The sequence below is a fragment of the Felis catus genome, chromosome A3 (assembly GCF_018350175.1).
Source record: "Felis catus isolate Fca126 chromosome A3, F.catus_Fca126_mat1.0, whole genome shotgun sequence".
Classification (NCBI taxonomy): Eukaryota; Metazoa; Chordata; class Mammalia; order Carnivora; family Felidae; genus Felis; species Felis catus.
The window spans coordinates 3,271,968-3,299,031 of NC_058370.1; the positions used below are offsets into that span (position 1 = coordinate 3,271,968).

A 27,064-nucleotide genomic window follows, 5' to 3' on the forward strand; every position below is an offset into this window, starting at 1 on the left:
TGGAGGTTTGCAGGAAGACTGTCTCTCCCCATGACATGGGATGGGGCACGGCATGAACCTTATGGTTCTGACCTCCAAGGAGGAGACCCGGTCACCACCCACCCCAATGACCTCACAGAAAGTCTCCTGGTCTGGTCACATGGGCAGTTGGGGGTCACGTGCCCAGCAGGAAACAAGTCACTGTGGCCACATACCCCACCCCGCCCCGTGGTAATGGAAGGGGGCAGTTAGCCTCACCTCAAACCCACAAATGGCTTTCTAACAGAACTGGGGAGATTACAGTAAAGAAAAGAAACCTGACATGTGTCACATTTTTCAGCACATGAGTCCATCACTACGACTTCACTGCCATCATCACTGCTACTCATTCGCAGTACTAAATGGAACCGGAAATTTCTGATGAGGAAAATGTCTTCTGGGGAGGGATGGAGGGACAACAGTCTTTTGCAAAGGCGTGTCGATGAATAAAAGCTCGTGCCTGAGGTGAGAACTGGACAAAAATACAGAAAAAAAACCACAGCATCTGGAGGACTTTTCCCCAGGGGCTGAGGACCTTGGTTAAGCCCACACCAAAACACAGTGACGAGGCCAATTACATTTGTAGTCATTTTAAAAAATAATAAATGATAAATCAACAAAAGGGCCCGAGCAACAGAGAAGGAGCTTCCTTTCCCCTCCTCCTCCTGGGAGAAGGCAGATGTGCAGGTAAAGATTGGAGTGTGTGTGTTGTGTGTGTGTGTGTGTGTGTGTGTGTGTGTGTGTGCACGCTCACACACATATTGGTTACTCTGTCCCCAAACACTGTGACTCAAAATTCTGAGAATCTGAATTCTTGTGTTCTATGCCCTGCTCATCCCCATAAATGTGTTCTGAGAAGAAAAACACTTAAAACTCATCAATGTATCTTAAACTGAGATCACTTCCCTAGAAAAATAGTCTGGGGAAATTAGTGTCAAAAAATAATAGTTTATGGTTCAGTGCCTTATTTTCTTCAAAGGGGCAGAGTTCAACCCCAACCCCACTGCAAGTAGTCGGGGTAAAAGAAAGGAATTTGTTCGAAACCCATTCTGCATTCAAATACGAACTGTCCGAAATGTGAGCAACTCGGCGGAAGGCCGAAACGTGTCTCTTCCTAAGTGGCGCTGGGCTATTTTTTCCAGGAAGGCGCGTTCTGCAGGAGCTTCACGGCCGGCTGCTTGTATCTAACATCAGCCCTGAAGCTGACGTGCAAGAATTTGGAGTACGGCCCCTCCTCCTACTCGAGAACGTTTCCGGCATTGCTCCTTTGTACCTCCGCTTTCCTACTAACTTTTCCGGCAGTAATGGAGTGGGTTTGCCTCTAAGAGAACTGACTTCATCCTCACAGGTGCCGAATGGAGTGGATGTTCTTCCCACCTCCGTTCTATAGACAACCAAGATGGGACTCAGGAAGACGGCCGTATTGAGTGTTCTGATGCCCACCTCTCCAGCATCTCCGACCTGACTCTGGTGCCAATCTCAGCAACCTCCCAAGATCAGGTGGCGAGTAGGTGGGAGAGGACCAGGTCTGGCTGGCTCTAGAGCACACGTTCCACTCCACCGAGGAATCTGGGGTACGTAACGGTCAAAATTTTGCAACCGATATGGCAGCTACTATTTGTCGCTGGAGCACACGTGGACCTTTTGTTACCCTTTTCTCCGCTGCAAGAAGAGACCCGGCTTCTAGTCTGCCTAGCATCCCATCCTGGCTTTCTGGCCTTGTCACCAATACAGCCAACATGCACCCCACCAGATTCCTCCAACTCTCCGCACCTGACAGGGTGCCGCATGTACTAACGGGATCTGTGAGTGTGTCCCCTTACGGATCCCATCGCGCTATCTGAAAAAACAGTGGGAAATCTACCAGACTCTTCGCAAGAAAAGTGAAACGTGGTTCACCGTTGGCTGTTCCCTGCAGGTCAGGCCCATCCACGTGTGACTCTGGAGAGGACGGGAGGTGGAGGCAGCCCCTTGTTTCCTGCCCACCCACCCTCACCACCTCAGGCGTGGCTCAGAATTACTCCCCTCTGTGTGTCTTCCACCACAGCGGAGACGCTGTTAAGACACCGCCTCGTCCAGAACAGCACGTCCTTCGTCAGCCCCTGTGACCTGCCGGGCCGGCACCTTGCCCCTGCTGGGACCTCATCACATCAGCTCTCCTCCCCCCCTCCAAACTCTCCTCCACACCAGGGACAAACCTCAACAACGCACACTGGGTGCATTCTGTGGCTCCCCCTTTCATCCCGAATGAAGTCCCAGTTCCACGGCTCTGGCCCTCCCTTCAGCCGTATCTCACCCGACCTCTCCTTTACACACCTGGACCATTTTCCAAATGGCACGCCTGACACTTCCCCCCACAGACACCATTCTGCCTCACTTCCAGTGTCACTGTGAGGACGCCACTTAACTTTCTGGATGGTAGCTTCAAACTAGTAAAAAACGGAGATCTGCTCAACTCCCTCACAAGATTGCTTCACATTATACATGTGGTGCAGACCTCGAAATACGTGCTACTTGGAGATGTTAACAACGAGGAGCCCAGGGCAGCTGGTGACTGCGTAAGACGGGGCCAGTTATGTGACACCCCCCCCCCAGTGCCTCCTCCCCCTGCCTGAAACACGGGAACAAGAGTAGGACCTACCTCACAGCGTTGCAGTGAGAACTGAGTGGTTTAGACCCTTTGCCGAGCACCTGATGCGTGATGGACAACGAGGAATCATCATCACTGACCAGGAGAACAAAGGCAAAAGACAGGAAGGTAAAATTAAATTTCCTTAGAACTTGCAACCTCCTTGAGGCAGGCAGACCACAGGAACTCACGACCGCATGAAGCATAATGCATAAAGCATTAACGTTAATGCTTTGCTAGAGGCAAAAAGCCACCTTAGCTTGACAACAGCCAGACCTCCAGGATCCCGCAAGACCTCTTCAACATGCGAACATCATCATTTTGGAAACTTCCTTTATTTCTACCTGCCCCCAACTTAAAAGTATATGAACAACTGCTGCTCACAATCCCAGTGCAGCTAGCTCTTCCTGCCCAGGGGTCCTCTCCCTGTGCCTTTAATAAAACCACTTTTTGGCACTAAAAATGTCTCAACAATTCTCTCTTGACTGCTCACTCCGAGCCCATATCACGTCACGTCACATCCCATCACCCACCACCACCAGCACCATCATCAAGATCATCCCTGGTGCACCAGGGGGACATCTGACCCCGTCGAAGCTCCCTGGGCTCAGCCTCATGAGCACCCGCATCGGCGCTTGTCCGATCTGTGTTCCGGCACATCTCTGTACAAAACCAGTAAGTAACTGCGGGGGCTAGTTTTAGCACTCCCCGTGAACCAAGCACCGCCCTGTGACTCTGGCACACACAAAGCAGACTAATCTCTCCCCCCAGGCAAGTAGGAGACTTGGAGCCGCCTTGTCTCATCCCAGACAGCGGCAAAGCCTTTCTGTTCTCGGCATGGCCAAGCAGCTACCTCCATCCCGGAGCGTGGCGGCATCTACAGGAGGTGGGCTGGAAGGAGGTCTGGGCAGAGTCCCAGAAACGGATGAGTGTCCTTCCAGCTGGATGACCAGTGGTCAACCTCCTGACCCCAGCTGAGAGGCAGTTCCCACCACAGAGAAACAAGTTATTGGTGCTACAGTTCCTACTGCTCCCTAATAACTAACCCTGAGACTTAGCTCTTCAAAGACAGTAACACCTATTATCCCTGTTTTGGGGTGGGGGAGTCATGGGAAGGGGACTCGGGAGCAGCTGTGCCTGGCAGTTCTCGCTCAGGGTCTCTCGCAAGACTGTAGTCAGATGGCGGCTGCCATGAGAGTCGCCTTCCCTCACACGCCTGGAGTCTGCACTGGGGAGACTCAGAGACAGCTGGGGCTTCGGCAACATCTCCTTTCCTATGCACCTCCCCCAGCATAGTGACTTCATGCTCCCGGGCGTGGCAGCTCTGAGCCCCAAAAGGGGTATGTTCAGCGAGAGACAGAACCAAGAAGATACTGCCTCTTGGACACCTTTTCCAAACGAGTCCCAGAAGCCATGCATCATCACTTCTGCCATATTCCCCACCCGGCTGTCACAGAGGCCGACCCAATTTCAAAAGGAAGGGACATGAGACGGACTTTCTCTTTTCTCTTTTAAAGTCTACTTATTTTAGGGGTAACCCGGGTGGCTCAGTCAGTTGAGCATCTGACTTTGGCTCAGGTCATGAGCTCACAGTTTGTGAGTTCGAGCCCTGCGTTGGGCTCTGTGTTGACAGCTGGGAGCCTGGAGCCTGCTTTGGATTCTGTGTCTCTCTCTCTCTCTGCCCACCCCCCACTCATCTCTCTCAGGTTTATTTTTGAGAGCTTGAGTGAGGGAAGGGAAGGGAAGGGAAGGGAAGGGAAGGGAAGGGAAGGGAAGGGAAGGGAAGGGAGAGAGAGAGAGAGAGAGAGAGAGAGAGAGAGAGAGAGAATCCCAAGCAGGCTCTGTGTTATCAGCACAGAGCCTGACATGGGGCTCAAACCCACAAACCATGAGATCATGACCTGAGCTGAAATCAAGAGTTGGACGCTTAACCGACCGAGCCCCCCAGGAGCCCCAAGACTTACTTTCAGTGAGGCAGGGGCAGAGTTCCGTAAGAACACACGGGACAGGGAATATCAGTGTGGCCATCTGTGGAATACGCAATCTGCCATAATCTGGCTCCCAGGCTGCCTCCTGAACCTCATTCCCAAGAAGCCTCACATCACTTCCCCTCTCTCTTGCCTGACTTTGAGATCCATCCATTCCTCCGTTCCCGCTCAAGATTTGATCCGGTTTCTGGCAGTAAACTCACTCTGCGAACAGTCATCCACATCTCTCATTTACACTTAGGCCAATAGCTTCCGAGCATTATTTGCCCACACGTGAAAACAGTGGTTTTCTTTCCCTGGAATGTACGTCAGATCTGTCTGGCTGGGTGGGGTGGTGGGAAGGGGAGCCCTCCGGGTTAAATGAAGAATGGGTTGCATGTCCAAGAGCAATTGAAAATGCTCCCCCCACACACACACTCGACCCTCACTGTAAACATGCTCCCATTTTAAGGTTTACTCTGTGGTCATAGAGCTAAGAGATAGAGGCGGTGAATCTGGGGTTTGAACCCAGGCAATCTGAGCCCAAACAATGTTTTAACCCCCATCCAACTGTGACCCTACCAAGGAAGTGGCCTCTGCATCTTTAAAGCCCTCATCAATCACCAGGATGACGAGCATGTTAACACAGGTTGCTGGTCCCAGACACTCAGGTCCAGGGAGGGGATAAGAATGTGCATTTCTTATGTTTTTAAAAAGATTTCGTTTTGGGGGTGCCGGTGGCTCAGTCGGTTCAGTCTCTGACTTCAGCTCGGGTCATGGATCTCACCATTTGTGAGTTCAAGCCCCACGTTGGGCTCTGTGCTGACAGCTCAGGGCCTGGAGCCTGTTTTGGGTTCTGTGTCTTCCTCTCTCTCTGCGCCTCCCCTGCCTGCTCGTACTCTCTCTCTCTCTCTCTCTCTCTCAAAAATAAACAAACATTAAAAAAAAGATTCTATTTTTCAGTAATGTCTACATCCAACGTGTTGTTGAGATCAAGAGTCACGTGCTCTACCTACTGAGCCCCAGCCAGGCACCCCATGAATCTTCATTTCCAGTGAGCTTCCAAGTGCCTGCCTAGGTAAGCTGGTCCACAGGCCTCGCTGACAACAGTCCTGAACTCTTATACCTGAACAGCAACGCTGCCCCAAAGATCAAATAAGAGAATTAAAAAAGAAAATGTGTTTCTTTTTACTCTGAATGCAGCAGGAAATAACTGCAGGAAGAATGAGTATAAGAAACCCACACCTTTGTTAAAACTTAAAAATACGGATGTTTTTGTATGCCTATGTTTTAAGTGCATATATTTTTGCAGTTCACAAAATTAGTTTCCCTTTTAATAAAAATTGCATGCGATTTTAAATAATCCAAGGATGTAGACTATGATTCTGAAAAGTAATCAGCTTTATGAAAAAGTGAAAGATGAATCATCCCTGTTATTAACATCACATCACCTTAGCGGTCTGGCCAGCGGCCGTCTTCTCTCGAGGTGGGCCAGGATCCCTGCACAACAAGCTGGAGACCAAAGTGATGGAATCCCAGGCCACATCTTTCTGGGAGCCCTGTTCTCGCCATTATTATTGTAATAAGAAATGCTAACTGGCGTCAAAAGGAAATCACGTGAACTGTCTGTGCAAAAGGACTACAGAAAATTTTTTATTATTGTTATTTCAATTTCTAGATATTTCATTGTAATGAGAGAAATCACAGGCCTGGCTGAGACTTAATCTGGTATTTTGTGGTGCCGAGAGGAATATTTTTCCCTCCTAATCTCTGCTTAAAGTGTAAGTAAGAGTGCCTCTATCCACCGCCGTGAACAAAAAGCACAAAAGGATTCAGAAAGTAATAACAAAGATAAATAACTTTGCAATAAAATTTCAGCTCCAGTAATTTCCCATTTATGTTTTCTCACTGAATCATGTAGTCCTGAGCTTTGCACTTTGCACGTGCGTGCTGCACTGTGCAGCCGTTTCATATCGGACGCTTCCCAGTGAGCCCAGTCGACACCTGCTCGGTGTGCCCGTGCAGTCGCGGAGTTCGACAGTCGCCCCATAACAGGCCTTCCTGTGCGATTTCCTGGTCTTTCTTAGGCAATCAATCTCAGCGTCTGAGACAGAATGAGTTGTCAGTCAACCTCTTCCAGCAAAGGGGGCCTCAGATGTGATTACTTAAGGCCGCTCACCCTTGGAAGCGAATGCTGAATGTGGTTTTCCCAGCTGAAACCACTGACGTGGTTTTCAGCCAGCGAGTGTGGGCCTCACCAGCCGAGCGACCGCCAAGTGCATCCGGGCACCTCAGGGAACGTTCCAGAGACAGAAAGGAGGTAGAAGGAGGGAGGGTGGGGGGCAGGAGCAGGGGGAGAGGGCTCCTCAGGTGGAGTATAGGAACAGCACTTCTGTTCTGTTGAAACAATGCCCTCAAACCCAAGATAGATTTCACCATGTATTATCACATCATATTACTTACAATTCCCATTCATAAGTTGATGGACATTGGAGGTATGTCCACTTCTACGCAACACTGTTCTGAACATTCTACGGGTTAAGTTTCATCAGCCTTGGAGAAGGGCGGGGGGCTGTGGAAAACAAACCTCCCAGGACAGAAGGGCAGCATGGACGCACCACGGCCTTCAGCAGAACCCCAGGGCTGAAGGAGCCCAGCACGGCCTGAGCGAGACCACTGTGCACCGAGCTCTCTGCACGGACGACCTCACTCACTCCCCTCCACAACTTGTGACGATTTCCTCATTTCACAGATGGAAAAGTTGAGGCTTTGACCAAGGTCACATGCTAGGACTCAAATCCAAGCTGTTCCAGCCACAAAGACTAGGTTTTCAGCTAGGATGCTATGGAGATCCCAGGGTGGCTCGTGGGGGCAGGGGGGGCGGGGTGGTGTGGACCCCTCAGTGCTCGTCTCTAGCTAGCCACCCTCTGCGGGATCACCCGCCCAGTGGCTCTGTCCCCCGACACCCACCATCCAGTGTAGCCCAAATACCCAACACCAGCTGCCGAGTCCCCTGTCACCAAGCCCCAGCCAGCTCTTCAAACTGCCTTCCAAGGCAGAGTTTTAATTCCCCCACACGATCTCCCTGAACCAAATCTCATTAATAAAAGACGAGAACTAAGTTTTAACAAAGGTCTTGCCGAGATGCCTCTGCAGCAGCAGACACTGTCAAAAACGTCCCCCTGCTCCTTGAGCAAGAAGGATTTTTCTCCACAGGGCAAAGCAATCTCCCTTCCTTCCAGCAGGTCCTTGGATCGCCAGCCCGGAAGCAGCCTGAGTGTAAACTCATATTTGTACGTGTGCTGTCACTTCCTCCCTTGTTGAAAAATACAAATCTCCCTGGTGTACTTAAAATATGCCATTAATTACCGAACACTGTCTGGGCTTGGAAAGAAAAGAAAAAAAAAGAGAGTACATAATTGGAGACTCCCTTTCACTCTGAAGATGTTCTGGGCAACATGGAAGGAAGTCACTGGAGTGTGACTGGCTGTCACCCGGAGCCGGCTGGTGACAGTGGCTGCGAGTGCCACACGGCAGAAAGCTGAAGCCTTGGGAGGCGTAGCTCCCAAGCCTTGGAAGCCTTGGGAGGGCAGAGACACTGTCCCTGCTCAAGGAGACCTTGGGTGGGCACTGAGGAAGCGGCTTTGTTTGACCGCATGGTCTGAAAACCTGCAGGGCCCAGCCCACGCTGCACATGTCCAGCAGGGGACACAGGAGTCTGCTCTGGCAGAAGAGGCACCAAGACAACTCCTTCTAAGCCAAACCTTCAAAGAGACGCCTGGTGTCCTCCCGCTCAGAGGTCTGCAAGGGGCCTGCCTTGCGCACGTCCTCCCCGTAGAGTCTCCTGCTTTCCGTTCAAGTTCACTTATGCTTGTTCCCCACATCGTCGTGCTCAACAGACAGGAGGGCGGCTAGGAGCCCTCCAGCCCCGGATCAGAGACGGCAGAACAGGAAGGCATGTGTTCTCGCTGCACCACGTGGGCCAGCGGTTTCAAAGGCCAGGGACGGTGCCGGGGCCCCAGCCACGCACGGCAGGTAGTTGCAGGCTGCTTCTCGCCCTCTCCACCGCCTTTGTGTTTTGCATCTCAGGAGCCTGAGTTCCGTGCGGTGCCCTGCAAAGCTGGGCTTAGAGACAGCCCCGTGGAGCGCTCGGGAAGAGAGGGAAGCGGGGGAAAGAGAACCCGCGGGCTCCCTGCCGGCAGCTCTGAACAATGGCGTGGAGCAGCGTGGGCCCCACACGGCTTAGATCAAGTAGAAGCCGTGTTCTTTTTCCTCCTCCATCAAGACAGCAGCCTGCGCGTCCCTGGCTGTCAGGCTTTGACTCTGGGCCGAGCGACCATCCTCCAGGAACGGCGTGCTATGGCCACGGGGCAGATGCTGTGGGCAGAGGTCGTGTTCAGGCCACCAACCGGAGCAGTGGAAACCCGAGAAAAGGGAGAAGGGCCCACAGTGGCCACTCCCCACTGCCTGGCTGAACACAAACAGGCCCGTCGGGCGACCCGCCTCAAAACAGCCGTGAGCCCTGCCTGCTCGCCTTCCCCCTGGAAGACAGTCCTGCACCTCCACTGCATGGCAGACGGCCTCTCCCTCCCCCACTGTCCTGACCCAAGACACCAATAAACTTCTGTCTCCTTTTTTCTGCCTCTGGTGAATCTGTCACCACCCGCACCGCCGACCCCCATCTGATTGGGTCGCCCCACACTTGGTGACCACCCCATCCAACCTGGAGACCCCACGCTACAAACTGAGGATGTAGGACTGGGGGGAGCCACCCTCCAGCTTCCTCGCCAGGCCCAGGGGTCTCCCTCGGCAGCTTGATTTCGCAGAGGACATTCCACGAGGTTGTCATTAAGGTGCCAACTTGTCCCCGTTTGCCCAAGACTCTCGGTTTTAGCACTGAGAGAGCATACCTGGGAAACCCCTGGTCTCAGGCAAAGCGGGACAGTGGGTCACCCCAACGCTTCCTGGACATTCCCACCACACTTTTACTCATTTGTTGAATAATCACTCAGCTTTTCAGTGAGCACCTACTATGTGTCAGGCACCGTTCCAACGGTGAACACAGCTGTGAACGGGAGACAGACAACACGCAACTCAAGTTGTCTACGGACTACGATGCAGGAGCACACGACATGGTAGTAAGTAAGTGCTGGGGCCACAGATAACCCGGGTAGGGGAGAGAGCGCGCCGGCGGTGAGGCAGCATCTGTTAAACGTCAGTGAAGGCACCACCAGCGTGAGGTTTGAGGCAGGAGCTGGAGGCCTCCAGGCAGCGCCCTGGGGAGTTGGTAGATGTACAGGGGAGCACATTAGATGGCCCGTCTCTTCCTGAGCAGCTTTATCAAGCACTGAAGAGGCAGGGTGACCACCTCTGCCAATCAGGCTTCCCATCCCCTACTGGGCACAATCCACCAGACCAGCTCACCCAAGTCAGACTGTCCTTAACCAGCTGTCCAAGCGGATCTGCTAGGTGACCCCCCGTGCATCCAAGACACCCACGTGTGGACATCGAGGTCGGGCTCCGTCGGCCGGGAGACCGTGAGCACGGCACACAACAGGGCATCCTGCCTGGCGTACGCGCGCCTGAACAAAGCGCACCGAGAAGAACCCGATCCCCGGCCACGGCGCTCGAGCAAGCAGGGCCGGGCAGGATGGGATCCGTGCAGAGCTCACGTTTCCATTCTGTCAAACCAACACGGAGCCGAAGACTCAGCAAGAGGAAGACCCTCACCAAGGTGAAAGCGACCGTTTGCATTTAGCGTTCGAAGCCTTTCCACATAACGCCTAACCTTCACAGAAATCCTACGATCTACCGACCCGATGGAATACGTGAACTCACAACAATGTGTTAACTGCGGACCGAGGCTCAACTAGAATACTCAGGGACCCTGGGGCACCCGGGGGGCTCAGTCGTTGAAGCGTCCAACTTCAGCTCAGGTCATTATTATCCCACAGCCGTGAGTTCAAGCTCCGAAGAAGGCTCTGTGCTGACAGCTCGGAGCCCGGAGCCTGCTTCGGATGCTGTGTCTGCCTCTCTCTCTGCCCCTTCCCTGCTTGCATTCTCTCTCTCAAAAATAAAATAAAAACACTAAAAAAATTTTAAGGAAAAAAAAGAACACTATGTATCCCAAGTCACACCCCGCAGCTCGGCTGGGAGACCCAGGACTTGAACCCAGCTGGTCTGACCTCCGAGTTCCTTCGAGAGTGCCACATGGATGCATTAATCCCATATGTTTTTATAAGTCTCAATTGACTAGTGACAATTTACGTGGTGACTAGGTATGCAATTACATCAACTTTGCAGCATAAACAAGTGTAAACATGCCAGACTTGGCAGAGAAGCACCAAGCCTTCAACAAAGCCTGTTCATCGGGCATGTGCCCTGAGGAACGTGGGACGCGGGCTCCGTCCTCGCCCTGCCATTACCTGGTCCTTCGAGTCTGTTAAACCAGGAATGCTTCACAGCCATAAACGGGTTAACGAGGAGACAGACCAATAGGTCTAAGCACAAAAGCATTATAATATCAGAGAGCAAACCAGCAGAGACAGGTATCTGTTTGTTTATTCCTGACAGTGTCGTTATGTGTTTTTCTATTAAAGGAACTTTTCTCATAGATAATTCAAAACATTATTTGAAAGAAAACGTACTTTGTTATTACTTGGAATTTAAAAAAGGCAATAATGTTGGAATCAAATGCAGATTAAAAATAAGGTCATGGAATAAATGATATAAAATCTGGCAATTTAAGTAGAGCCACACAAAGGTAGGTGATTCATGAATTGGCTGAGAAAGAGTGTCCAATTGATGTTTTTTTAATCACCTACTATGTCCTGGGAAAATTTTAAATTGTACTCTATTTTAACTGATGGTTTAAATGCTATGTTACAATCTGTGGAAGAAAATATTCATTCTGGGGGAAAGTCCCCAGAGGTGGCACTATGATGGGAGAAAAGACAAGTGTGTTAATTCCTCTGAGGCTGCACCCCTTCTTCCTTGCCACCCACACTACCTGAGCAGGAAAGACGCTCACCTCTGAGCATCCTCTGTGTCTGTAGGAAGGGACATGAGCCAGAGACTAGACAATGAGATGTTAAGCAAAGTCTCCTAAGAGTTGGAACTCCTGAGATAGAATCAGCTGGCACAGACCTTCCCTTATTCCTACTACCTTGAACGTCAATATGATGACTAGAGCTGTGGCAGCCATTTTATTACTATGAGGAAGAAAATGGCAGAGAAGTTACCTCTGATATTGTTGAGCTACTGAACCAATGCTGACAGCTGTCTCCAGACTTCTTGTCATTTAAGAACAATAAGCTTCAGGCACCTGGGTGGCTCGGTCGGTTAAGCGTCCAACTCTTGATTTCAGCTCAGGTCATGACCCCATGGTTCGTGGGTTCGAGCCCCTACATTGGGCTCTGCACTGATAGTGTGGAGCCTGTTTGGGATTCTCCCTCTGCCTCTCTCTCTCTCTCTTTCTCAAAAATAAATAAATAAAATTTAAAAAGAAAAGGAACAATGAGTTTAGTTATTCAAGCCACAGTGAACAAGCTTCTGTTTCTCTTAGCTGAAAATTTTCTTCTCTGGTATATTCCCTGCATTGTGTAAAGGGGATACAATGGCTACTTACTGTTCTTGATACTGATCACTACAGAAACAGAAGTTTACGTGTTTAAAAGTAACTATTACCGTCCATAAAAAATAGGACACACAGGTTCTAGGAAAAACGATCAAAGGCAATATAATCCATATAGCAAAGAAAACAAGGAAGTGTAAATACAGAAATAGGATGACAAAATGAAGGCCAAGTGTATCAGACCCATTATGACAAAAAAGTAAATGGGTTAAACCTTCTCTTAAATGACACCATACCTCCCACTGGCGCAAACGTATCCCAGTAGGTGTACACAGAGACACCGACATTAAGTGACACAGGAAAGTTACGGGCAGGACACAAGTACTTACGTATTTAGAAGAAAGTATCTCATGAGAGGTTAAACGAGAAAATCTTACCATCACGATACACACATGTAAGGATGGAAAGCCATCTGACAAAGTTCAACACTCATTTCTCACAAAATTTCTTAGTAAAATCAAATCAGAAGGAAGTCTGTTGTCATGGTAAAAAATAACCACCTTCACAAAATGCTACAAAGAGGAGTAAAACGCTTAAAGTAATTCATTCATGTCTGCAAAAAGGTAAGAATCCCTACCATTTTTATCATTGTTCTATTAAAAATAATTAAACATCTTAAAATGATCGACTGAAAAAATAAGAACTAAGATTATTGTTTCCATGCAAAAAAAAAAAAAAAAAAAAAACAGTCTAACTGGAAAACAAAAGAGAAAAAGTTACTTAGGTACTGAAGACAGTCCAGTAAACGAACTGCTAATAAATCAGTGAGTCCCTTTATGCAAAATAACCAGCTAGAAAAATATAATAAAGATTCCATGTATAACAGCCACGAAAATATAACATACCTCAGGATAATCTTAGCAGGAAATGTATAGGACTTCATGAAAAATATTATAAAATGTTGCTGAGAAATATAAAAGATGATAAAGGAATTGAAAGATACATCACATTCTTAAATGAGAAGGTATGATGTAGTAAAATATCAAACATTTTAAGATTAAACTATAAATTTAATGAAATTCCAATTGAAGTGCTAACATGAGGTTTTCCGAAGCTTGACAACATGATTCTGAAGTTATCAAGAAGAATAAATGTATAAGATCGGCCTAAAAGATACAAAAGGGAATGAGAGGGAGATGTTAGGGGAGGGAGGAGGAGAGGGTGGGAGGAAGGGGAGCAGAGGGAGCTGGAGAGAGACAGAGGGGGATGGAAGGAAATGGAGGGGGGTGGAGGGGATGAGGGGATAAAGGTTGGATGGAAAGGGATGTAGGGGAGAGAGGAATATGGGGGGAGAAGAAAGGAAGGAGAGGAGGAGAGAAGCAGAAAGGAGGGTAATGGCCCATGTTTGGATTATCTCAACAAAACACCAACACTAAATTAGAACAGACTGTTACCATCCAGAAACAATCATAGAGATCACCAGGACAGAACCAAAATTTAGAAACAAACCCAGATGTACTTGCGTGGTAGGAGTGATATTTAAAACCAATAGTAGGGGCACCTGGGTGGCTCAGTCGTTCAAGCGTCCGACTTCGGCTCAGGTCGTGATCCCACAGTCCATGAGTTCAAGCCCCGCGTCGGGCTCTGCGCTGACGGCTCAGAGCCTGGAGCCTGCCTCAGATTCTGTGTCTCCCTCTCTCTCTCTGCCCCTCCCCCACTCACACTCTGTCTCTCAAAAATAAACAAATGTTAAAAAACATTTTTTTTTCAACGTTTATTTATTTTTGGGACAGAGAGAGACGGAGCATGAACGGGGGAGGGGCAGAGAGAGAGGGAGACACAGAATCGGAAACAGGCTCCAGGCTCTGAGCCATCAGCTCAGAGCCTGACGTGGGGCTTGAACTCACGGACCGCGAGATCGTGACCTGGCTGAAGTCGGACGCTTAACCGACTGCGCCACCCAGGCGCCCCTTAAAAAACATTTTAAATCAACAGTATAAAAATGAATAATTCAATAGATGTGACAACAAGCTGATTATTTCAGAATGAAGCAAAGTTGTACTCCTGCTTCACGACTTATACAAAAGTAAATTCCTTGTGGATTAATGACCACAGAGTTACAAGGGAAGTAATAACTTGTAGAAAATATTTGTATCATATAGGTACTATATTAACACAGAAAGAGATCTCCTGAATAAGAAAATGAAAAAACACTGATAAAAACTGGTCAAAAGATATAAATAGGTAATCACAAAAGAATAGGCAAATGTTCAATCTCATGAGACATGAAATGAATCCAGAAACAATAAAACATTTATCACCTACAAGACTGGGAAATATTTTAAAGCTATAATACTTCTTGGTGGTCAAGTAAAGGGGAAATGGAAAATGTATAGGGCTGGGGAGTAGAAACTAGTAGGTATCACTCTGGAGACTATTTGATGCTCTCAAACTTGTAGGAAAATATTCTAAGAAATAATCGCAGACAAAGAAAAAGAAATTAAGAACGAAGATGTCAGAGATGTGATCGTTACATTGGTGAATGTTGAGAAAAAAAACGTAAAGGCCCAAGAACACAAAAATGATCATCTAAATTATGACATGCTGTGCGGCCATGAAAATGTTCGAAGAATGCTGAATGGCTTAAGGGAAGAGATGGGCGTACAAAGTTCACTGCATGCGTAATCACCACGTTGCTCGACTGGATGGTCGCTACGTGTCCACAGATGCATGTCTGTATCCAAGGATCCACTCCTTTCTTCATTTGCTGCCCAAGCTTCGTGCTGCACACACAACATGAGTTGTGTCAGAGACATCAAGACAGAAATAAACAATGGCCTCTCCCACCACTGTGAGTACCTAGGCAGCAGGTGCTAGCCCAGCTTGGAGTCTCAGTAGGTGGAGGGCAGGCAGGACCGCGCCCCTCCCCCGGGGGCACTCACCAGAATTCCCTTCTCTTCCACTGGGACCTGGTCCCCAGGGTGGGAAGCCTGAGTAGAACCACAGAGTTACAGTGTCTGGACAGAAAGCTCAAACGAGGGGTTCTTCTCAGAAAGGTGTGCTTTTTTTCCAGCTTAAAGACCAAGGCTATCCAGCAAGCCAGCGTGTGTATCTGAGGCAACTCACTTCGCTGAGGTTGCTTACCTGTTCAGATCCGTCAACGGCAGTAACTCACACCCCGCTGCCATTTCCTCCCCAGTTCAGGGATGTGGAGATAAATTTTCAGAGCAATGACAGGACTCCAGAGGCTGAGTACTCTCCCTAATGTGGGCAATCTGTCCCTCTGTGGGGGTCCACAGGAGCTGAAGTCCTCCAGGGTCAAGCCACATCCATGGCAGGAAAATGGGCTGCCTGCTTCTTGAACTCAAGTTTTGACTTGAGAGAAGTCAATGGTATTTAGGGGAAATATTTTTTTTAACAATATATTTTATTTATTTTTGTTTGTTTTTTAATATGAAATTTATTGTCAAATTGGTTTCCATACAACTCCCAGTGCTCATCCCAACAGGTGCCCTCCTCAATGCCCAGCACCCACCCTCTCCTCCCTCCCACCCCCCATCAACCCTCAGTTTATTCTCAGTTTTTAAGAGTCTCTTATGCTTTGGTTCTCTCCCTCTCTCTTTTTTTTTCCCTTCCCCTCCCCCATGGTCTTCTGTTAAGTTTCTCAGGATCCACATAAGAGTGAAAATATATGGTATCTGTCTTTCTCTGTAGGACTTATTTCACTTAGCAGAACACTCTCCAGTTCCATCCACGATGCTACAAAAGGCCAGATTTCATTCTTTCTCATTGCCACATAGTATTCCATTGTATACATAAACCACAATTTCTTTATCCATTCATCAGTTGATGGACATTTAGACTCTTTCCATAATTTGGCTATTGTTGAAAGTGCTGCTATAAACATTGGGATACAAGGGCCCCTATGGATCAGCACTCCTGTATCCCTTGGGTAAATTCCTAGCAGTGCTACTGCTGGGTCATAAGGTAGATCTATTTTTAATTTTTTGAGGAACCTCCACACTGTTTTCCAGAGTGGCTGCACCAGTTTGCATTTCCACCAACAGTGCGAGAGGGTTCCCTTTTCTCCACATCCTCGCCAGCATCTATAGTCTCCTGATTTGTTCATTTTGGCCACTCTGACCGGCGTGAGGTGGTACCTCGGTGTGGTTTTGATTTGTATTTCCCTGATAAGGAGTGACGTTGACCATCTTTTCATGTGCCTGTTGGCCATCTGGATGTCTTCTTTAAAGAAGTGTCTATTCATGTCTTCTGCCCATTTCTTCACTGGATTATTTGTTTTTCAGGTGTGGAGTTTGGTGAGTTCTTTATAGATTTTGGATTTCTCCCTTTAGGAGAAATACTTTTTAAAGAAGAGACACAAATCATTTGGGCACACTAGACATTGTGTACCAGCCCAGGATGTGCATGTTATCTTGGCCCAAAACAGACAGGGAGTCACTCATACAAATCTCCTCTGCTCTTTTAATTCTCGAAAAGTCCATGCTTTATTCCATTTGCCATTTTGCAACATCTATTTCTACATTCTGGGCACTGGACAAGGAGAGGCCAAGAGAGACAAGTCAAGAAAACCAAGACACAATCCCTGCTCTTAAGCATCCCACAGACTCCTTGGAAAAACAAATAAGTAAGTAAGTAAGCAGGGCTCTGTGAGTATAGTCAAAGATGGGGGAGTGGTGCTCTCCCTGCCCCCAGGGAGGCGAGAAAATATGCCGCAGAGAAGTGACATCTCAACTGTTAATAAAAGAGGCAGATGCAATTCCCTTGAGAGACACAACATGTAAAAAAGGCGAACCTGGGAGGAAGCAAGGAACCTGGGACGTGCCTGTCCTCTGACCACCCAGGTGAGTTTACATGATTTCCGGCATCCTTTGACATGACCACTAACGTCCAGTTTAGCACAGGCTGCTGTTTTTAACCAAGGATTCCTGGGGCCCAGGGGTTCTCAAAAGGCTCAGGGGACCCTGAAGCCCCTGAAATCAGCTATAAAACCAGGTATGTTTTCCTAGACTGCGATTTCATCAGATTCTTAGGGGGTCGTCACTCTCAAAGGCTCCGGGATCACGGAGGTGTGGTTAAATGCTTTCTTTATCTTTGTATTTTTAATTCCAATATAATTAACATACAGGCACAGAGTACAGGAATTCAACAACCGTGCACATTACTCTGTACTCATCACAATAAGTCTGCTCTTATTCTCCTTCACCTATTTTACCCACCCCCACCACCCCCTCCAGTAACCATTGGTTTGTTCGCTGTAGTTAGGAAGTCTGTTTTTTGGTTTGTCTCTTTTTTTCTTGGTTCATTTGTATCTTAAATCCCACATATAAGTGAAATCATATGGTATTTATCTTTCTCTATTTCACCTAGCATTATACCCTCTAGATCCAGCCCTAGTGTTGCAAATGGCAAGGTTTCGTTCTTTTTGATGGCTAATATTCTATTGTATATGTACACCACGTCTTCTTTATCCATTCATCAGTTAACAGACATTCGGGTTGTTTCCATATCTTGGCTATTGTAAATAATGCCGCCATAAACATAGGGAGGCATATACCTTTCCAAATTAGTGTTTTCTTTGGGTAACCAATAGTGGAATTCCTGGATCACATGGTAATTCTATTTTTAATTTTTTGAGGAACCTCCATATTGCTTTCCACAGTGGCTACACCAGTTTGCATTCCCAGCAACAGTGTACGAGGGTTCTTTTTTCTCCATATGCTCACCAACACTTTTTTTTGTGTTTTTGATTTTATGCATTCTGATAGGGGTGAAGTGATATCTCATTGTGGTTTTGATTTGCATTTCTCTGGTGATGAATGATGTTGAGCACCTTTTCATGTGTCCATTGGCCATATGGATGTCTTCTTTGGAGAAATATCCATTCATGTCTTCTGCCCATTTTTACTTGGATTATTTGGGGGTTTTTTTTGGATATTGAGTTGTATATTCTTTATATATACTGGATACTAAGCCCTTATCAGATATGTCATTTGCAAACATCTTCTCCCCTTCAGTAGGTTTTCTTTTTGCTTTGTTGATGTTTTCCTTTGCTCTGCAGAAGTTTTCTATTTTGCTGGGTCTGAATAGTTTATTTTTGCTTTGTGTCCCTTGCCTTAGGTGACACATCTAGCTCTTGCTTTGCTGGGTTGTGCCTTATGACAGCACATGAGGAAGAGAGAGCCACAGTATTTCCCCAAGATCTGCCTACGCTTTGGTGGAGTTGGGGCCTTTGTGGAAGGCCATATGTCATCTTCTTTCACAAACGCCCTTCCACTCTCCCACCTCAGCTCTCAGTTCCAGGTGGTAAAAGGAAGCTTACCAAGATGAAGCCCTAACCATGGCGCCTCCAATGCTGAGCCCTTGGGAAGAGCCGGGGGCAGGTGTACAGAAGCTGCAGCCAGGTGTGAGAACTCATTCACCCTCTGCCATCACCGGTGTCAGCGCTCCCGGCCTCAGATCCTCACCTGCCAACCACAGCCCCCCCGGCACCTGTGGCGAGGTATAGTCAGGCAGTAGAAATGTGAAAGCACTGGGGAAAATACCAGGTAGTGAGTGTGAACACAGGCGGAGGCCTCAGAGGGTGATTCTGAGAATGGAGTGCTGGCTGGATTTGAGTGTCACCCACCCCCTGTGCAGTGAGCACCCAGTCACAGAGCCCCAGTCCCCTTGCTAAGGGTGGGGGCTGCTTGGACAGCAGGCAGTGATAATAACGTCTTTGTCTAATGTGCTATACTATTCAAAGTGTATCCACGGGTATTTTGCTCAATTAATCTAATTAATCTTCATAGTCCCAATTATAGATCATTAGACAGAAAGTATAATATGTTCATCTAAGCAAAGAAAATGAGTGGTTGCTTTGCAAAAGAAGAAATACAGGTAACTAATAAATTCAAATTAAAACAAGATACTATTTTTCATCTGTCATATTGGAAAGAATTATTTTTAAAAGCTATTGCTTGACATTTTGTAAAACTTACTGAGTGACTACCACGCACCAGCTATGGGAAATCAAACAGCTATATCCTGGTTAAGGAGATTATAGGGAATGCCTTACAGTGCCTTCTGGCCCTGCTGAAAACAGCTGACCAGTATCTAGTTAATGCACACTTGGGGGTTGGGTCCTGCCTGTGCTCCTGAATTCCTTAGACCATGTTATCTATGGAACATCTAACCTTGTTCTCCACCCTGCTTTCAGCATCTGCTGTTTTGTGGTCTTGGGAACACTTTGGTTTTTTGCACGTTTTCTATGCTTTCTATATGTTCTTAGTGGCAAGTAGCCAGGGACATATTGTGCAATGTTTTTCCTATCACTTGTGCCTAATAAATACGGGAGCTTGCGAGCAGCTCGGGGAGACTTCCCTTAACCTCCCTCCCACCTCTCTTGACTTGGGGAGTCTTGAGTAACCCTTTCTGCCATCCCCGGCTCTGCAGGATGAAGCCAAAAGCCGAGCATAATTGGTGACCCTGACGTGATAAGCTGAACCCACACCAGGCAGTACGAGAGACAGGAAGGATATACAGACCGGAACCAGTCCAGTCCAGTCCTTGCCCTCAAGAGGCTTTGGTCTAGAGCAGAGCTCCTCAGCCTCTGCACAACTGGCAGTACAGGCTGGGTCGCCCTCTGTTGGGGGGACAGATGCTCAGCGCCAGCACGGCCTCCACACACCAGATTCCAGTAGCACCCTACTCCCAGTTGGGATGACCAAAACTGTCTCCAGACATTGCAAAACGTCTCCTGGGCAGCAACACTGCCCCCAGTTGAAAACCACTGGTCTAGAGCTAAGAAAACTGGGAAACTGCATTCATGAGCTGTCGGTGGGAGGAGTATTTTAATTGAGGGTGACGTGACAATGCGTCTTGAACTTCCTCAGACACCTTGCTCCAGTACCTTCACTTCCAGTAGCCAGGGAAACAGCAGGAGAGCTTTAGCGGAGCTTGGCTCCAAATGCAGAAAGCAAGCCTTGCTAGAAATTCTAACCTGAGTCTATACCACCCAGGATGTAGAGTTCAAGCTTACACTTCATCTAAGGTGCAGGAGTCCCACACCAAAATAAGCATCACATGTGAATCCAGGCTGACAAAACCCCTCTGTAGGGACGCTTTTACAACCAAGGCCACACGAAACTATTGCAGTCCACAGCCACGCCAGCTGGACATAAAATCAGAATTAAAGCTATAAACACACAGGGAAAAACTGGACTGTTAACAGAGGGCCGGCACGCACAACGAGGAGAACTGGTCTTTCCCAGAACTTGGAAAAACCACAGAATCTCAAAGGGATAAAAATTTAAGATGAGCCATTACGAAAGAACAAAATATTATTAACGAAAAGAATGGTGGACTCAGTAAGAAGAACCTAACAGAACTGCTGGACATGAAAAACACAGCCGGTAACACCTGGAACTCAGAAGGGGGTACGCCAGTGAGTAGACATAACTGCAGAACAGAGCCCAGTGAATCGCTGACCATGTGACCGCGCAACTGAGAAAGTGGAAGTAACGACAAGAGATTACGGGGCACGGACAGCAGATTAAGAAGGTGCCGTGCGTATTTAAAACAAGTTACAGGAGAAGGTGACAGAGATGGAGGGAGGCAATGTTTTTTTCTCAAAACTAAGATACACAGAAATTCTCTACAGAAAACATGTGAAATGTACCCATTCCCAGATGCAACACGGTAACATGAAGACTGCCCCGAGAAAAAGAGAAAACTGTAAAAGCAACCACAGGGGCAAGGGATTCTCTGCAAAGAAACAATAATCAGAACAGCAAACAACTTCTCCTCAGCAGTAATAAAAGTCATATGGGAATGGAACGAGACCTTTATGGCCATGAAAAAAAAAAAGCAAAAATTCTGCATTACCATAAACTATTGTTCAAGAGTGAAGACAAAATTAAGACATTTTCAGACACATAAAGATGGAAACAAATTGCCAGTCACAGACTCGGCATGAAATAATTCTTAAAAGAAGCTGCTGACCAGTAAGAAGTGAATGACAGAAAATGAGAATCAAGAGGCCGTGATCAAAATACTGATAAACGTATGGAAAACTGGCCGTTAGTGACAAAAATCATCAGGATTACCAATTTAGGAAGGTTAAAAAATAAGGCAAAAGTAAAATACTGAAAACAATACGTTGGAAAACAAGAGTGAGCGATCAAACCAAGAGGTTTACATATCTTCACACAACCTGCAGGGAGGGCAGAGACAGGCCTGAAGTTCAGAGTTCCCTGAAGCAAGAGTGAGTGTTAAAGCATAAGGTGGCTGTTAAAAGGACTTCGCCTGCATGTGGAAGGTCCAAACAAGTACCAGAAGTAAAGGGAATAAAGGAACTCTGATCAGTTATTCAGTCAGTCCTAGAAGACTCTTCTGAAAAGAAGGAAAAAAATTGTCAAAGAAAACTACAATAAAGAGAGAATACAAAATACCATTGTTGGAACTAGGTCTAAATTCATCAGTGGTCACAGTAAATGTAAATGGATAAAATACTACAGTTAAAAGGCAGATTTTGAGATAGGATTTCTACCTAGATGCCACTTAGAAGAGCTAAAATAACATCAAAAAAGATGGGAAAAGACTGGAAGAAGAAGGATGTCAGAAACGTGGCTGAACAAGACAAAAACCCAGTGGTCAGACGGGGGCCGGGCCCAAAAAGAACCCAGTTGACAACCGGGCATTGTCGGCAAAGCCACATACAGCCTGGCCTGTGAGGAAGTCCCCAACACGGACCCAGCATGGTCCAAAACTGCAGATGGTCGTTGAGAAGCCAAAGTTTTAAAATTCCTTGTCTAAAGTGAACTTCAGGAACTGTTGGAAAGGATCAACCAGGCTGGCCTCAAAACACAGCCTCAGTACCTACACCAGGAACACCCAAGTGCCAGGGTAGATGCATGAAAAGGTTTACTAAACTGAATGTCTTCAAAATCAAAACCTCACTAAACAAACAGGAAAAAAAGCCAGGAAAATATTCTCACGGGAGTTGTGGTGTGTCACGGAGAAAAGGTACTGTGGTCACATGTCAGTCTTGGGCTCCTCATGGAACTTAATCCGCTGCTCCTGAAACCCACATGGGTAAATAAAGGCAAAAGTGGCCGGGACAATTTTGAAGAATGTAGAAGAGGTGCTGACCTCTTTCTTCTCATTGGTTAAGACCACACTAAATTAAATACACATTATTGTCCTACGGGTAGAAAACTAGAACCTTGAAACAGGAAAACACAGAAATGACTACCTAAGAAGCTATTATGTAAGGCAAGTAGCATTAAGATCTCACGGTGAAAAGACGGATCCATTAATGACTGATGCTGAGACGGCAAGCTAGCCATACAGACGTTATCTCTATAGATCCTCCTGCACTCAGAAACAAACTCCACATGGACTTAAGACACGGATGTTAAAAGAAAAAGCAAAACTTCTTGGACAACAACAATCACCTCACGTTTCCTGAGTGATTTTCAGGCACTGGGCACTGTCCTTTTCAAGGACATTACATGAGTTAATCACACTAAGTCTGAAAACAATTCCATGAAGCCGATGCTATTACCCCCATTTTACAAATGAGAAAGCGGGGTCCCAAGGGATGTCTCTCCTGCGTCACAGAGCTACTGAGTACGGTGGCCTGCCAGCACAGCCCTGGGCTACAATACAGGGGGATCTCTACAGAAAGGGAGTGCGTACATACTTCGTAAATGAGACGCCTGAAGCACAAACCGTAAGAGAAAAGACAGGTAGGTGAGACTAGGTTAAACCTCAAAATCTCGGGGCACCTGGATGGCTCAGTCTGTTGAGCATCCGACTTTGGCTCAGGTCACGATCTCACGGTTCGTGGGTTCGACCCCTGCGTCGGGCTCCGTGCTGACAGCTCAGGGCCTGGAGCCTGCTTCGATTCTGTGTCTCCCTCTCTCTCTGCCCCTCCCCTTCTCATGCTGTCTCTCTCTCTCTCTGTCTCTCTCTCTCTCAAAAATAAATGTTAAAAAAAATTTTTTAATAAAGAAATTTAAAAAATTAAAAAAAATAAACTTCAAAATCTTTGACATTAGACACCATAAGCCACATAAAAGACAAGATCTAGTTTGAAAAAAAAGTCTTTGGATTGCAACACAGCTGACAAAGATATAGCATCTACATAAAGAACTAAAAATTAAAGAGGAAAACGCACCCAGGCCAACAGGAACACGGGCGGGGACAGAAGGGCAAAGGGCAGAGGTCTGCTTGTGTTTCTGAGCCACTCGGGAATGCAAACGAAGCAGAAGCAACGAGACCTGCCTTCCACACATTCACACATTCAGATCAGTAAAGTGCGTCTTTTTTTTTTTTAATTTTTTTTTTAACGTTTATTTATTTTTGAGACAGAGAGAGACAGAGCATGAACGGGGGAGGGTCAGAGAGAGAGGGAGACACAGAGTCTGAAACAGGCTCCAGGCTCTGAGCAGTCAGCACAGAGCCAGACGCGGGGCTCGAACTCACATACTGCAAGATCGTGACCTGAGCCGAAGTCGGACGCTTAACCGACTGAGCCACCCCAGCGCCCCTAAAGTGCGTCTTTTGACAACACCTTGCTGGAAAAGCTGTGAGCAAAGGGCAGTTTCACACGGTGTTGGGGGGTGTGAGCAGGACAGACACACCCCAGCAGCTGTGTGTCTTGGGGGGAGCTGCCGGGAGCTCACGGGCACCCCGCCTCCTCTCCCCATCTCTGCACACTTTGCCGTCAAAAAGCCTTCTATCTCTCCCTGCGTCTGCAGGCATCACTCGGTCCATCAGCACTCCACGGAAACTCCCACGCAGAACATAATGAGCCATTAAACACGACTTCGAAGACAAATGTTTAACCACAGGGGAAAACATTCCCAGTATATTGTTAAAGAAGGGTTCAAAACATTATGTACAATAATATCCAAATTCTAAGTAAAAACTAATACAGGAAAGAGGCAATATGCAAAAACTATACAATAAATATTCACCATGTTTACTTCTAACTAGCTTTATATGTACTCTTTTCCTAGTTGTAGGCCCTATTTCAAAAATTTAAATCTTCATTTCTAACAATATAATTTCTGTGATTAAAAATGGTTTTTAACAGGCTCCTGGGTGGCTCAGACAATTAAGCATCTGACTTTGGCCCAGGTCATGATCTCGCAGTCTGTGAGTTTGAGCCCCACCTTGGGTTCTGTGCTGACAGCTCGGAGCCTGGAGCCTGCTTCGGATTCTGTCTCCCTCTCTCTCTGCCCCTCTCCCACTCGCACTCTGTCTCTCTCTCCCTCTCTCTCTCTCTCTCAAAAATAAATACACATTTAAAATATATTTTAAAGAAATGGTTTTGAAGTCCATGTTTCCAACAATCTACTGCTTTGCGTATTTGTTATACGTATCACATATTTAAGTTCTAAATGCCCAGGTGTTTATATAGGCACACGTATATGTGAATATGCATTATTAAATACTTCTGTTTTTCCTATTCTGGGCTCTGTGTTCAGTGCTTCACCCGTACAGCCTAAGACCAAGGAGCATCCCGGAACTTGCAGGATGAGTTGCCAGGTCTGGCTGACCCCAACGCCTGCATACTGTCTCCTCATCACGCAGTCACTAGCCTGGGGAGGGGCACGGAGAGAGCTCTGACAGTCCATCTCCAGATGAGACCTGTGGATCCCACGTGCTCATATAGGCCTGCGGCTCCCAGTCTCCTGTGACAGTGAGAAAGGGGGCTTCTGGGCTACTCCCTCGAATCTCAGCTGGGTCCAGACCAATGTTCCAGGCCCACAGAGTGAAGACTCCCAACCACATTATGACCACACACGTGTTTCCCACAAACAGGCCCACACAATGCTGCCTTTACAAAGTCTCAGGCGTGTCATACACACGGGACCCACCGAGAACCGCCCCCACTCTGACACAACAGCAGGCCTGCAGACCCTGGTATGTAGACCCCACGTCCTCAACCACCGCAGCCCACGTCCTCACAGGCAGCCTCGTGAGCCACGTAACCGGGAGGTCATCTGGAGACCTGGGACCACTGAGCCCATTTCACCACTTCCTCCAGCTCCTTCCCTCACCCTTATTTATCACTAAAACACAGAATGAAAGACACCAGAACTTCTGACACCAAATGGCCAGGGTGCCACTTACCTTTTTCATGGCAGTATAAGGAAGGTGACAGGTGAAAGGTAATGACCAAATGTGATTGTGGCTCATTCATGGTCCATCCGTGGCTGCCTCTGCTCAGCAGCAGACTCTGCCCCGGTGGGTGACCTTCCCCCAGGGGTCACAGTCCACAGACCCACGATGACAGAGTCGACAGGCCAGGCAACCCACTTCACTTAAGCCTCCTCACGCGCGGTACAGCAGGAATGCCGCGCACAAGCCTGGGTGGGCCATCAGGGACATGACCGTAAGTGCTTTGCACAGTGTCTGGCACAAAATAAACGCTCAGCCATTGTTTTCTGTCATCATTGTCGGAAGCAGAATTTTCTAAGACCTGGGGGCAGCCACCGTGTCAGGTCGTGGTCATGGGATTCCATGGGGTCGTTTCTGCTCCAGCGCAAACATCCCATGGCAACCGTACGTTCTCTAGGTCTCAATTCAATTCGGCAGGTGTATTCCCGGGGCCCACTGCATGCCCAGCACCACGCTAGCAAGCACCAGCAACGAAGCGGCCCCAACCTCGAGGAGGAGACAGATTAATTCACAGATGGGCAGCGGCAGCACGGCGGACAGAGAGACAGAGGCTTAAGTCCCAGGGGCGCCTTTCGGCAGCACGGCCGCCTTGGCCACGCTCCTGAAACCTCTCCAGACCTCAGCCTCCCAGCCCTGCGGTGCGGTGTGATGACAACCCCTCCCTTGTTAGGGCGGGCCCAGCGAAGCAACAGTGCTTTCAAAGCTCTTTAAACAGTGTTTGGCAGAGAGTGAGCACTTAGTAAATGCTGGTGATTATGCATGGGCAAAGCACAAAGGGAGATGAGGCGAGGCAAGGCAAGGCAAGGCAATCTGGAGGCGGGGAAGGGGGAGGCATGGGGATGGCTCGGTCAAGGCGAGGTCTGCAGAAAAGGCAGGAGCGAGGAGTGGGCATTCCAGCGGGCAGACCCCCGGGAAGGGGGGAAGGCACAGCGTCTGGGCACCGCCGGTACCCTGTGACAAAGGAAGTTTCATCTATTGGAGAACACAGAGGCTGAAGAACAGGGAGGTGTTTCTAGGGGCAGAGCAGCCCTCAAGCCCAAGCTGCGATTTTTCCATCTCGTTTCAGGACAAAGGAGCTCCTGGTTGGGCTCCCTCTGGGACTCTCTGAGCGTGAGAGTCTCTGGATGAAACAGCCACTCCTGTTCCGAAGCCCGTTTCTCCAGAAGAAAACTGTCCTAAATCTTTTGTGACTGGTGGTTTATCCTCTCTAATAACGATGCAAATTTGAGCACCGCTTTAGCGTTTACAAGAGCTATACGTGACCCTGAAAGCAACCTCACCTTAAACTCCAGCCCTACTGGGTGGAAACCAGCTGGGGGATAAGGACCGGGTGGGCCTTGCAGCTGGTGAGGGACAGGCTGGGGCTTCTCCCCGACCCCGTGACCCCGGATCCAACTGCACGGATCAGTGGCACGGAGCACAGGCTGCCAAGTCCAACACGCAAATTCCAACCACGCTTCCCTCCGGTGACAGGTGCAGCGGTTCGGCTAATCAGGTAGTTCCCATGAGCCTCTGCTTTCTGATGTAGGTGATGAGCACCCGCCTTACGGGGCTGTTTCAAATGCTACATATGAGACTGTGAGCACACTGCCCAGCACATAGCAGGTAACCAGCAAGAACTGGTTGCTGCAGTAATAATAACAACGGCATTTGTTACGATTACCGCATCTGAACTTTTAGAAT

The 27,064-nt window shown here is 47.9% G+C and overlaps 2 long non-coding RNA genes across 3 annotated transcripts in view; one reads left to right on the top strand and one right to left on the bottom strand.

Moving 5' to 3' along the window:
• LOC123384245 overlaps window positions 1–27,064 on the bottom strand; it is a 267,602-nt gene that overhangs the window by 203,249 nt on the left and 37,289 nt on the right. The window lies entirely within an intron of this gene.
• Window positions 133–3,110, top strand: LOC123384246. The gene is made up of 2 exons (XR_006594995.1): window positions 133–705; window positions 1,367–3,110. It is a non-coding gene; the product is annotated as an uncharacterized LOC123384246 (long non-coding RNA).